The 8,669-nt window shown below is 37.0% G+C and overlaps 1 pseudogene; it reads left to right on the top strand.

Moving 5' to 3' along the window:
- Positions 1–7,257: 7,257 nt before the first annotated feature.
- Positions 7,258–8,183, top strand: LOC114215372 (olfactory receptor 4A47-like; annotated as a pseudogene).
- The last annotated feature ends 486 nt before the right edge of the window (positions 8,184–8,669 follow it).

The following is an 8,669-nucleotide window of genomic DNA, read 5'->3' as shown; positions in this document are numbered from 1 at the left end:
TGCAGTGTGCTCCTGCACTGCTCCTCCCAGGGGAGGAAGGGGAGTCTCCCCAGACCTGTCCCTTGTTGGGTCCCTGCTGGAAGAGCAGTGGCCCGACTGTGCCATGGATCACGGTCTATGGCTACCCTGAGCTGAGAGCCCACTCCTTGGCTCCATCTATGCAGCTGGCTTCCCCATTCTGATACCTGGGAACTCTGTTGCACTCAGGCACCCCTGGTGTTTCTGTGACCCTGAGGGTCTTGAGACCACACTGTCCCAGTAGGGTTCTAGCCCCTGCTTAGCCACCGGAGTGAGGTGCCTCAGCGGAGCTGACTTCTAAAATTTCCGATTTTGTTCTCTGCTTCTTTATCACTTGTCAGTAGTGGCTGATGGAGGCCCCCTCCCCCACCGCCTATCTTCCTGAATATAGCCTCAGAGTCACTTCTCCGCATGTCCTACCTTCCAGAAAGTGGTCACTTTTCTGTTCAGAGAGTTGATGCTATTCTTTTCTTTGATCTCCTGTTGAGTTTGTAGGTGTTCAGAATGGCTTGATCCCTATCTAGCTGAATTCCTGGGACCAGACGAAATTTAGGTCTCCTACGCCTCTGCCATCTTGCTCCTCCTCTTTTTTTTGTTTAAAGAGACTGTTCATTCATACCAAAATGTTCTTCAAGTGTATTTTAGTACTTAATTTTTAAAACATTTTTGAGGTTGTGTATCATACATTAAAACATTTGCTTCATCTGCATTTTATTTGCTATAGGAGCTAAAGAGGGATATAATTTTATTTGATTTTCTAAAATTCAGGGTTTTTTTTCATAATTTTCTTTGTGCGATTGACTTAAAATCCTGAGTAGTATATATTAACCACCCATATATATTTGGATCTGATTCAGGACTCAATTCTGTTTCATTGATCTCTTTATTCATGTCCCAGTTGATATACAATATAATTGCGTTGATATATAACATATTTTGATATGTGATAAGACTAACAGTCCCTCATTACTATTCTCTTTCAGATTTAGGCATAGTCTTGCATGTTTACATTTCCAAATCAAGTGTTAAATGAAATAGTAAGTTTACATTTAAATAAGATAAATAAGTTTAACATTAAAATAATCTTATAATGAAGTTAAAATAAGTTTAGCATGGCTCAATTATAAAAAAAGCCAGTTATTATTTTTAAGAATATTCAATTTAGAAAGATTAGTTTAGGAAGAGTTTACAGCTTTCCACTATGAGAACTGTTATCCATGATCAGGTCCTTCTTTTTTTATTATTATGTTATGTTAATCACCATACATTACATCATTAATTTTTGATGTAGTGTTCCATGATTCATTGTTTGCATATAACCATGATCAGGTCTTTTCATTCAACAAGACATCTTTCATTACCATGGGTACGACTTCCATTTTCTGCCTGTGTGGCTCGTGCCTTCTAGATACCTGCTGTTCTCCATCCATGACCCCTGAAATGCTTCCTGGCACTTTTGCTGTGAGAAAAACCATCTCTTCAGGAAGTGTGTGACTTATGTCTTTGATGAGTATCCATGCGGCCATCTGTGAAGCTCTGTACTATGAAATCATTACAAGCGACAGGGATATGGCTTCCTCTTTCAGGTGGCCTGTGCTAGAGGCTTTGTCCTTGCAACCATTCAGGTCCTTTTCACAGTGTGACTGCCTTGTGTGGTTCCACTGTCATAGACCATTCGTGCATGATGTATATATTTGGTTGAAACTCATCTGCACGGACACTCATACCCTTAGTCTCTTTGTTGCTGTCAACAGGTGGGTTCATCTGCCTGTGAAAATTTTCCTCTTCATGGTCTCCTAGCTGGTCATCACATGCTCCCTGAGGACCTGTAGCTTGGAGGGGAGACACAAATCCATATTCACCTGTGTCTCTCATGTCACTGTTGTGGTCTTAGTATTGTGTCCTGCATATTTGTACATTTGTACCCATTCATCACCTTCTCCACTGATCAAGCCGTGGCTGTGTTCTATACCATGGTATCTTCCTTATTAAACTTAAGCCTGCACACTCAGAAATTTGGAGAAGAAAAATGCCATGGACAAGTTCTGGGGTAGAAGAGGTAACCCTGAGAGATATCCACCACTTTATAAAATAAATTTGTCTATTAAATGGAATGAGAAAAGAAGATAATTGGTACAGAGGTACGTGAACACTATTTGTCAAAGTATGTTTATTTTGACATATAAGCACTGTGAAGAAAGGTCCAGGGGGGAATTATTTATCATTGTAAAAATATCCTATTTAGATTTATGTATTGTCCAATTGAAGGTCAAAGTTCAATGTACTGTGAGAATTATTTACTCTTGTACAATGCAGATTGTTAGGACACACAGCTCTGGAGATTTGAATTTACTAGTTAGTTGTGTGACATATCTACTATCAAACAGGTCAATGTAAAGCCAATGATATGTGCATATACTCGAGCCATTGTGCTGTAGTTTATGTTGACATCATGCAACTATTAATAAAGGCCACTTATTTTTTAAATGTTTTTAACTTGTAGTAAAATACAAAAATTGCATTTTTAACCATTTGTAAGTATATTGTTCAGTGGCATTGAGTCAATTCACATTGTCATGATGGTTAATTAAGTTAATTGATGTTTGTAATGCAAGCACCAGTACCATCCATCTCCAGAGCTTTTTCATCTTCCCAAACTGAAATTTCACACTCATTAAACATTAATTCCCCATTCCCTCTCTCGGAGCCTTAGTCAGCCACCATTCTGTTTTCTTATTGCCTACAAATTTGGCTACTTTAAGTACCTATGAATATGGAATCATACAATATTTGTCTTTTTGGGATTGTCTCATTTCATTTGGCACAGTGCATTGTAGGATATGCATTTTTTAACACATGTCAGAATTTCCTTAATTTTTAAAGGTGAATAATAATCCATTGTGTCCATGTACCCTCATTCTGTTCATACATTTATCTGTCAGTACACACTTTGGCTGCTTCTACTTTCTGGCTATTGTGAATAATACTGCCATGAAAATGGGTATAGAAATATCTGTTTGAGGCTGTGATATCCATTATTTTGTGTATATATCCCAAAGTGGAATTGTGGATCATATAGTATTTTTTTGCTTAATTTTTTAGGAAGTACCATAACATTTTCCATAGCAGCTACATCATTGTGCATTCCCACCAGCAGTGCACAGTTGTTCTGATCTCTCCACTGTCTTACATGTGTTGCAATTTTTACATTTTGTGGCCGTAGCTCTCCTATTGGATGTGAAGTAGTATTGCATTATCGTTCTGAAATGCATTTCCCTAATGATTAGTGACACTGAGCATCTTTTCATGTGCTTATAGGGCATTCACATATCCTTCTTTGGAGAAATGTCTATTGACGTCCTTTGCTCATTTTTAATCAGGATTTTTTTTTTTTTGTATGTGTGTTTTTGAGATGTGTAAGCTCGTTATATATTCTGGATACTGATACACCACCAAATAAATCACTTGCAGATATCTTCTCTCATTTGTGGAATGCCTTTTCTCTCTGTTGATAGTGTCCTTAGATATACAAAAGTTCTTAAATTTGATAAAGTGCAATTTATGTATTTTTTTTCTTTTCTTGCCTGTGGTTTTGGTGTCCTACCCAAGAAATCATTACCAAATCCAAAGTTATGAAGTTTTCTTCTAAGAGTTTCACAGTTCCAGGTGGTAGTATAGGTCTCTGATCCATTTTGAGTTAATTTTTGTGTATAGTGTGTGTTATTAAGGGTTTAATTTCATTTATTTGCATGTGGATATCCAGTTTCACAGTAGTATTTTTTGTATCATCTGTCCTTTCCCAACGAATGCCCTTGTCACCTGCTGAAAATCATTTGAACACATAGGCAAAGGTTTATTTCTAGGATCTGTATTTTATTCCATTGTTGTGTTTGTCTTTGTGCCAATATCACACTGTTTTGATTACTGTAGCTTTGTAGTTAGTTTTAGAATCAGGACATCCTCCAACTGTTGGTTTGTTTCCCCATGGTTATTTTGGCTCTTGGAGCACCTTGAATTTCCACCTGAACTTTAGGATGGAATTTTCTACTTCTGCAAAAAACACATTTCTTTGGAGTTTGTTAGGGAGTGCATTGAATCTGTTTATCACTTTAGGTAGCACTGACAACTTAGTAACATGAACCATATAAGTTCATGAATGTCTCTCCTCCCTTTTATTTGTGTCTTCTAGAAATCTTTCAGCAACACTGTAGTTTTTCAGTGTAGAAGACTTTTCGCTCCGTTTTTAAGCTTATTCTTAAGTATTTTGTTCCTTTTGATGCTCTAGTAAAAGAAATTTTTTCTGAATCCTCTGTGGATTATTAATTGGTAGCACAGAAATTCAATATGTTTTCATGATAAAAAAAAAACTCTCATCAAATTGGGCATAGGAGGAATATACATCAATATAATAAAGGCCATATATGACAGATCCACAACAAATATCACACTCAGCAGGGAAAGGTTGAAAGCTTTCCCACTGTAATCAAGAAAAAGATCAGAGTGTCCATACTCACTACTCTATTTCACAATAGCACTAGAATAAAAATCCATGTGAAATTTAACCATTTGTACATATAGGTCATGCCATCAGTGAAGTGAGATCATTTTACTAAATTAATTTTTACTTAAAATTACTAGCTGTAACAGTGTTTCTGATGGTGGCCACTATCTCTCCTGTGGATCAGCTTAAGCTTCACCTTTGAAGAAATGCCTTCCCTTATCACCTTCTCCACAGAATTCTCCGTGAGTACCCTGTTTGCCCTATTGCTAGCATTGATGAAGACTATAATTAGTTTATCAAATTGTCCTCTTATTTACTGTCTTACTTTATTATGAGAATATAAGATTCCTGCAGGAAGGACCTGGTACGTGATTTTTTTTCCTGTCGCGAATTGCCGTATCCTTACTCATAACACATTCCCTGACATTAAATAGGTGCTCCATATTAAAAAAAATGGTAAAAAACAAGAACAAAACCTTGCAGATACATTACATTTAAATTTGTGAATATTTAAAATATGTAACCACACTACTAGGCAGAGTAAATTGAGTATTAAATAAAATGAAGGAAAAACTTACTATGACAAGTGGGGAAATAAATGATAATATAATCTCCACCAGAAAAAATGACTGGGCTGAAATTTTATTCTTGACTGGCAAAGGTCTGATAATGGCTTGAAAACTATTTTTTTCTCCATGTTATATCTTTTGGGCCTTCATTATATGATTTAGTCTGGTATTGTCTTTACATTTAGATGTACTTTCGAATTTTTATGAGAATCCCAGTGAATGCAATTAAGCAAGAATCAGTCTTGGACACTTTCCAACTCTAGGACTTAATGATAAATGTGATTAGAAGGGATGAAATGTCTACTCATATTTGACCCTGTAGGGAAGAAAATGCTATCCCTTAAACTGATAAAATTTTCAGGAGGTCCTTCATAGGCTTAAAACTTTACCTAAGAAAAAGCACGAGACTCTCTCAAAATTTCAAGTCAACTATTCTGGTCAAACCAAAACCATAGAATGAGAAGGACTAAGCAATTGAATGGCATTGTCTATTTAGAAATTAGTAGCAAAGTAGTTACTTGAGAACTATCTTCCTGGGAAATTGCTGGTGGCTAGCTATTTCCTTATGTAAGGGTAAGATTTCCTTGTCTTTTTGATAACTTTCCTAATGTGATAAACTTTGTTTTTCTGTGTGGACTATGGAATTCCTATGAAGTAATCTGCAGTGCAAATAAAAGCCAAATCTAAATAATGAGAAGACTGCATGGGAAGAATGGACAGACATGAAATAAATGAAATAAAATGTGTCCTCAAGTAATAACGCAGCCTTTTGTCCTCTTTTGTCGAACTGAATGACAGAAGAATTCAAGGTCCCTATGAATGAGTAAAAAGTATTCCTTCAGATTGTGGATATGCCTACACAAGGTAAAACTAACAGTAAATAGTGGAAACCAGGATTTGCAATTGTGTAACTATCTTTATCATGTAAAAGTTAGATCACTTTGAGATAATGCGAACACTATTTCAATTTCTAGTTTTATCACTTAGAGTGAACTTGGGAAAATTAATAAGATGTTCAGATTCTCAGTTTGTTCAACTGTGGAATGGGAATTACAGTTCCTGTTACTTAAATATGCCGTATGATTCATTAAGTTGTGAGTGAGTGATTAGAATCCACTGTACATGTTGTGAGCAGTGGAGTGATCAGATCAGAATCAGATTTAAAAAGGATCATTTGGGCTGCATCCAAACAAATTGGTGGAGGCCATAATGAAAGGGAACGGACATTGTAGGTGGCTAGTGCAGTGGGCCAGAAGAGGGAAGGGAAAGGAAGGGAGGAAGGGAAATGAGCAAGTTTGTGATCTATTTTAAAGGGGGTTAATAAGATTTGTTAAAGGTATCAATATGTGATATGAGAGCAAGAAATGTATGGGAGGCATGGTGATATTTCCTGCCTGAGAAATGACATGGAAGGTGGTACTATTTAATGAATTGTGGAACACTATGTTTATGGTGAAAAATTAAAAACAATTACCTTTATAAGTACTGAATTGATATCCAATTGGAGATATCCAGAGTTGGAGATGTTCCATATATGAAGCTTAAAAATTAAGGGAGAGAGACAACTCTGGAGGTCTCTGAATGCATTTATTGGTTAGGAAAAGGGGGGATATCCAACCAAAGACCCTAAGAAAGAGGTCTCAGTGACGGAAGAGACAACCCAGGGCAGTGGCTTTCCATTCCTACTTTGATCCACTCGCTTTGAATATGTCAATTCCCCTAAATGGGTCTCAAGTATTTCACTTTTGTGACTTTATAAACTGTGCACCCTTGCATGGAATGCCCTAGGCCTCTTGTTCTTCCACTTCTCCTTTAAAACTCAGGAAGGATTGCTTCCTCTGGGAAGCCTTCTTTGATTGCTGTTTGGTTGATATATTCCTACCCCTGACCTTTGCGTTGTGTGACTATCTTTATATTGGCACTTATACAGCACTTATTTATATTGGCACTTACATAGGGATTATTATGTATGCTGTCACTGAGTGTGGGAAACCATGACTTGTTCAACTCGGAAATCGCAACATCTGTGACACACACAGGTACTCCTTCCACAATCTTTTAATTGAATGAATCAATAAAAAATTAATCTTATAATGCATTTAAAGGTTTTCTCCCCTGTTTTGTAGGAAACCTGGTTCTAATATGAGAAGTCACTCCTATCCAGACTAGATGGACCCAAGAAACAATGTAACTTACTTTGTCCACTTGGGCCTCACCCAGGATCCAAAGGAACAGAAGGTCCTTTTTGTTATGTTCTTGCTCTTCTATATTTTGACTGTGGTGGGCAACCTGCTCATTGTGGTGACTATAGCTGTCAGTAAGACCCTGGGCTCGCCTATGTACTTGTTGCCCACTATCTTTTATGGATGTCACTTGTTCCTCTTGCATTTGTCCCAGATTGATTTCAGACTTGTTGTTTGGGGAAAATAACATATCCTTCCATTCTTGTGTGACTCAGCTCTTTATAGATCACCTTTTTGGTGGATCTGAGGTCTTTCTTCTGCTGGGTGATGGCCTATGACCCCTATGTGGCCATCTGCAAACCCTTGCATTATTTGGTGATCATGAGGAAGTGGGTGTGTGTTGTGCTGCTGGGAGTATCCTGGGTTGGAGGTTTTCTGCATTTAGTAATTCAAGTTAGCACTATATATGGGCTCCCATTCTGTGGTCCCAATGTCATTGATCATTTTTTCTGTGACATGTACCCTTTACTGAAACTGGTCTGTACTGACACGTATGTCACTGGCCCCTTAGTTGCAGCCAATGGAGGACTGATCTGCAGTTTTGTGTATGTGCCCTTGCTCATCTCATATGGTGTCATCCTGCACTCTCTAAAGAACCTTAGTCCATAAGGGAGGTGGAAAGCCCTCCAGACCTGTGGTTCGCACATCACTGTGGTGGTCTTCTTCTTTGTTCCATGTATTTTCATGTATGCAAGACCTGCTAAGACCTTTCCCATTGACAAATCATTGAGTGTGTTTTATACAGTCATAACCTCCATGCTAAACCCACTGATCTACACTCTGAGAAATTCTGAGATTACAAAAGCTATGAAGAAGCTCTGGAGAAGAAATGTCACATGAAGTAGTAAATGAGTGCATCATCTGTCTTGAAGGAAGCAATTTAACATGAGTGCCAATCTCCTCAAATGTTAAAGTCCATTTTTCTGTAAATGCATTTACAGTCAGAGTCAATAAATAATGTGCAGTGAAACAGTCAATGAAATATTTATAGAGTTACACTAATTCATAATTAATTGCTGCATTTACTTTTGTAAATTACATTTACTTCTAGTCTCATTCATACTTTTATTTCTGGTCAGTTTCTTGTCTTTTATCTTCATTCTTTTCATTGTTAAAATATTTCTTGCTATATAGACTCCTATATTTAGTTTCTTTTCATATGAAATTTTTTGTGTTAACATTTTACTTTTTAAGATATATTTGAGCATGAAGTAGATAATAATAAATATTAAAAATAGAATCCTTACAAAGTAGAAATGGTATGGAATGAACATCCTACCTGTTCCTCACCAGAGTCTCCCTGTTCTTCTATATGCATCATTATACTAAGATTGTATT

This window comes from Eumetopias jubatus, unplaced genomic scaffold (assembly GCF_037043125.1).
Source record: "Eumetopias jubatus isolate StellerSeaLion01/CBP00866 unplaced genomic scaffold, mEumJub1_p1.0 scaffold_13, whole genome shotgun sequence".
Classification (NCBI taxonomy): Eukaryota; Metazoa; Chordata; class Mammalia; order Carnivora; family Otariidae; genus Eumetopias; species Eumetopias jubatus.
The sequence above is the reverse complement of the archived record's forward strand: the minus strand, read 5'-3'. Positions and strand labels throughout refer to the sequence as shown.